This window comes from Dama dama, chromosome 31 (genome assembly GCF_033118175.1).
Source record: "Dama dama isolate Ldn47 chromosome 31, ASM3311817v1, whole genome shotgun sequence".
NCBI lineage: Eukaryota > Metazoa > Chordata > Mammalia > Artiodactyla > Cervidae > Dama > Dama dama.
Genome location: NC_083711.1, coordinates 53,438,234 through 53,444,233, shown reverse-complemented (window position 1 = coordinate 53,444,233; position 6,000 = coordinate 53,438,234).

The window sequence follows — 6,000 nt, the reverse complement described above, 5'->3', positions numbered from 1 at the left end:
AAGTGAATAACCCTTTTGGGCTTTAAAATGTCTTTTATAATCTGGGGCAACTCATACATTTATAAGTAGTAAAATGAATTTAATAGCTTTGTATTTTAATGTTTCACTATTTTGTGAAAAACATATAACCACAAATATTTTAAAGCGATATTTTATTAATGTGAGAAAGTATCTTATTTCCTATTTCACTTGAATAGCTGGAATATAAAATTTTCTACAAAAGAAATGTAGTATTTAAAAACAGTTAACTATACATAAAAGTATGTTGACTGAAATAAAATGCCATGTATAACAATGTGAAAATTTTACACAAGTCCACACATGACCAAGTGGAATAATTTATTTTGGGTTTGGATTATTATGAGATGACTTTCCTGGGAGGTTGAGGCATGCACCCTGCTAAAAAGATAACTCTCTTCTTTTCTATGTGCTGGTGCTTCCTTCCTGACCCACCTCAAGCCCCATAGTTGATCATCTGTACTACTCTTTCACCAAAAGCCTTGATCTCTTTCATTCTTGTATTGGGTTGACCAAAAAGTTCATCCAGCTCTAGGTAAAACTAAGCTACATTTTTCATTTTCACCAAGAACTTTAGTGAACAGTGTATTCACTAACTGTGTGAACTTTTCGGCCATCCCAATATTTCTGCAGCACCTGCTCAATCAAAGCACAAAACTGTTTTGAAGCTACAACCTTCCTTTCCCAGAGCCTGGCTGGAGAAACTTATAAATCCTGCTAGGTTGGCACCACTACCCAATGCCTCATCTACAAACTCCATTGAATCTTTAGAATAGATTCTCAGTATTTTATTTAATACTTGTCTTTTTCCTTAACTCAAAATCTTCATCATTCTCAAGTTTCCTTCAGTCTGAGAAGACAATTTTGTCCGTTACTTCATCCAGTAGAATTGGAAGCCATTGAGCATGGTTGGCATCAACTTCTTACCATCTCTAGAAATGTATTTATAATAAATCCATGCCTACATAGTTTTATAGATATCATTATTTGTATATTTCCCTGTCTCCACTTTTTTTTTTATTCTCAGAGGTCTTCTTTTATTTTTTTGCTTCATTCTTATAGGATAATGTGTCCTTTAATCTTTCTAATTTATCTCTAAGCATAAACACTCATGCTGAGATTTCTCTCATTTCTCCATCCTTATACATATTCCTTAATAGACCAAGCTCTGCCTTTTGCTCATCTCCCATTCCTGTCTCAGAGAAGGCAATGGCACCCCACTCCAGTACTCTTGCCTGGAAAATCCCATGGGCAGAGGAGCCTGGTAGGCTGCAGTCCATGGGGTCGCGAAGAGTCGGGCACGACTGAGCGACTTCACTTTTCACTTTCATGCATTGGAGAAGGAAATGGCAACCCACTCCAGTGTTCTTGCCTGGAGAATCCCAGGGACAGGGGAGCCTGGTGGGCTGCCGTCTATCGGGTCACACAGAGTCGGACACGACTGAAGTGACTTAGCAGCAGCAGCAGCAGCAGCATTCCTGTCAATCCATTCTTTAATTAACATTGTTCCCACCACACCAAGGTCCCAAGTGATCTCTCAATTGCTAATGCCATTGGATATTCTGTAATCTTTTTTTTTTTTTTAAATTGGACCTCTTCTGGGTGGTTGTTCGCCCGTTGTACTTCCCTGGTTTTTAGTATAACCACAGTCAGCTGGTTTCTTGTGTGATCTTTTTTGTGTGTGATGTCTTTTTTCTCTGAGTTTCTCTGAATGTTGATCCTCAAGGTTCAGCTCTCAACTCTGTGCTCTTCTTATCCCACACAATCTCTCTTTATGACTTAAGTCTCAGGTATTAGTCACTTGTCAGTGTTGCCAAACCTCTGATTATATAGATGCCATCATCTAACTAAATTATCCTTCAGTTTCAATGGATGTCTTACATTTTTTTATTTTTAGAAATCAAATTAGTTCTCCCTTTTCCCTAACTAGACTGTCTTTTGATATTCTTTATGCTAGTTATTGAAGCTGTCTTTTGCCAAGTCTTTAAACCTGGAATATTGACCATCATTCCAAACTCTTCCGTTTTCTGCACTTTTCCTATTTCTGTAATTATTAGTGACTACAGAAATCACTAATTTGTTTAATTAACTGATCTGCCTCAGTTTCTATTTATGGTCACCTGGGAAGCTTTAACACTATCCTAGCTCAGTTAAAGAAGAAACTCTGATATTGGGGCCTGGAAATTTGTTTTTCTAATGGGCAGACAGGAATAAAAACCACTTTTCTCAATATTTCTCAAATATGTCACTCACTCATCTTTCATCCCCAGTTCCACTGTCTCATTTTAGGTCATCATCATTACTTATTGCCTGTGTCCTGACCAGCTCCCTGCTTCAGTCTCATCCTTTTGCAATCCATTATCAATCTGACCATCTGTGTAAACATTCAGAAATATAAATGTTAAAGTGCCATTTCCTTTGCTTTTCTAATGCAATACACTCTCCCCTGGTCTAAAACACTTAATGACTTCCCATCAAAAAAAGGATCAAACCCAAGTACTTCAACTGCATACCTGAGGCCTTATTTTAATTTACTCATCCCTTGACACATTTTGCCTTTTATTTTACCTTTTTCTGCTTCCCACAAAATGGACCCACTTATTCCTGTCCGTAACGTGTTTATTTTCTTTCTTTTTCGCCCTTGCTCGTGAGGTCTCTGACTAGAATGCCCTTTTGCGTTTAACTTTAATCCTATTTACTTTGCAAGTCTTGACTTTGTGATCACTTTTTTCCAGGCTGGCTTAAGTGGCTTTATTCAGTTTCTCATGATGATCTCTGCCTGAAGAAATTACTGTTTTTACTGCTTGATTTTATAATAATCTTTTACATGCTTGCTTTTTTTTTTCCTGAAACAATGACTGGTACTTGATCATCTTTGTATTCCATGGGGTCTAGCATATATTAGATGCTCAAAAAATATTTATTGAATAAATGAGTCAGTGAGGGGTTAGAAGTTATAGCTGATAAGATAAAGATGGATGCCTAATAGATCTTGGTGCTTTTGAACTGTGGTGTTGGAGAAGACTCTTGAGAGTCCCTTGGACTGCAAGGAGATCCGACCAGTCCATCCTAAAAGAGATCAGTCCTGGGTGTTCACTGGAAGGACTGATGCTGAAGCTGAAACTCCAATACTTTGGCCACCTGATGTGAAGAGCTGACTCATTTGAAAAGACCCTGATGCTGGGAGGGATTGGGGGCAGGAGGAGAAGGGGACGACAGAGGATGAGATGGCTGGATGGCATCACCTACTCAATGGACATGGGTTTGGGTGGACTCTGGGAGTTGGTGATGGACAGGGAGGCCTGGCGTGCTGTGGTTCATGGGGTCGCAAAGAGTCGGACACGACTGAGCGACTGTACTGAACTGAACTGAATAGATCTTGTGTCCTGAAACAAGAGATTTAAAATAGAAAAGGATACTTACTGTACATTGAGAATAGGAAACTTTGAAACCAGTAGAGAAGACTTTCTATAGGGTTAGAATATATTAAATCTTTATTGACATTATTAGAGTTACTCCTGCAGGTAATTTATTCTGATTTATAAGTTCATTTTGATGATCAGTAGTCTTTATTTGGCTTTTTGAGAAGAAAAATGAATATAACTGGTCTGTATTAATACTGGTCTGATTAGCAGTTATATTTCCCACACAATTGTTTTTTATACTACACATTAATCTCCTGTGAATTTGAGTTTATTGTCTATGTTTTTTAGGGTCCAATCACCTTGAATAAGTTTGCCAGTTTCCAGATTTGCCAAACTTAGTAATGTGATCAGCACTGCAATCCCCTTCAGCCTTGAAATTCTGAATTTACATCTTGCTTAATTGAAAAATAAAAATTCAATGTTGTATCAGTGTGGTATAAATCAAAAGGTGCAAGGACTGTAGATAAATTATTGTGACACATTCTATCACATTTCACATTTTTCACACAAACTGTTGAGGGAAAAGGAAATTATCCATGTTTCTCTGAATCAAGGCATTATTGGAAAATGTACTGTGAAATAAAAGGAATGCAATTGGGGTACAAAAGAATACAGACTGAGACAAAGTTGTAGGTTTATTCGTCACACATATGCTTATATCATATGTACCCTGTATATTTAAATATCTCATATACATCTCATATATAAACATATATAATATATAAACTTACTATATAAAACATATATATGTTATTCTGGTATTTCAAATTTTTATTATTTCATGCCACCTGCAATCTCAAGTTGTTTTAAGAACTGATCTCATAATCATAAGTTTATTTCTTGAACAAGACCTTGGTAATAGTATTTGCTGGTGTTTTGCTAAACATTTATTCACTTCTTTCTCTTTAGAAACAAAGCTCACAGTTTTAGCTGGTTATATTGCTTTCTATAACAAAAAAAAATACACTGCTGTCTGGACATTTTAGCAACTGAGTTTGGCCATCAGACTGAATTCTGGACTTAAGCTATTAAAGAGAAATATTTGTGGGAATGCTCTTAAAATTACTTAAGGGGAATCGATTCAGGGAGGAGTTTGATATACGCTTCTACCTTTCTTCTTAGCTTTTAGCCTGAAAATAAGTGGTGATAGCTGGAGCACCAGTAGCCATTTTGGGACATAAGGTGATCTGATGGTGAGAAACAAGGTGCTGGGATGATACAGAGGAAAGACAGGAACTTGGTCCTCGAAACAATTGTGGATCCATTATCCTTACCTGTACTTCCTAGTTGCAGACATTTTCTAGGTGTGAAAAAAATAAGATTCCTGTTGTTTACAGCATTGTTGTTTATTGTTGCTTTTGTTGCTAAACAAGAATTCCAGTTGACCCCAAACAATATCTGGTAAGTTCATAGATGAGCATCCCTCACTGCTAGCTACTCTATGTGCTGTCAAGGAGCCACGGAAATCTATTCCCCTTAACAAGGTGGTGCTGGTGGTTTGGTTGCTAAGTCGTGTCCGACTCTTGCGATTCCATGGACACAGGAGCCTGGCAGGCTACAGTCCATGAGATTCTCCAGGCATGAATAATGGGGTGGGTTGCCATTTCCTTCTTCATAACAAGGTAGGACTTGTAAACCAAAATATGACTAGGTAATAATCCACTTCTCTATCTCTAACCTGTGAATCTGTATACCTGGGGGTTGGTGTTTTGGGTTGTGTCATCATGATTTTGAGTTGGAGGGGCACTGTAAATCTAGCTGGTAGGAAAAGTAACATCTTGTTTGAAATTGTGAATAAGTGGACTCTCCATTACACAGAAACAAGAAACCTTATACTTTCTATACAATAACCTTAAACAGTCAACTCATTCAACAAATATTTTTTGAGGGGCTATTTATAGATCAAATAAGTTACAGGGAGATTTTATTATTTAGTCAACTGGTCTAATATCACACGGGTCACCTGTGAATTTGGAGAAAGTAGAAAGAAGAAAAATTGAATCAAATGGAAAAAACTGTAAATATTTTCCCCAATTTTTTCCCTCCAGGTTTAAAGACAGGATTCTAAGCTGAATTTTCTCAAATGGCACCAGCCTGTGAGTACAAGCATTAATGTCAAGTATTAATGCTCAAATAACAAGGGTTCATGTCTGCCATTATAGAGTTTCTCAGCACCTCTGCCATAGCATCTCCCAGTTTTTTTCTGGGAGTCCTGAGGGAAGGGTCTCACAGAAACTTACGATCAGCTTGTTTATATTATTCACTTCTGGGCTGTTATGGTACATGGAAGGAAGGCTCTTTGTTACGCCATTCTCCCTCATGGCAGAATCTCCAGGAGAACACTCCTCCCCTATAAAGGTATCACACCCAAGTTCTCTCTAGGTCACAAATATCCATGGTTCTGAAGAATAGTGCATTCACCTTAAAGTGCATCATGTTTGAGATGAACTTGTTCCATGTAGAAATGAGCAGTGTATTTCTCTAGCCAATTCTGTCACCTTGAAGTACTACTGCTTATGCTGAGTATCACAATGTCTCCTATGAAAACATTTCTTTG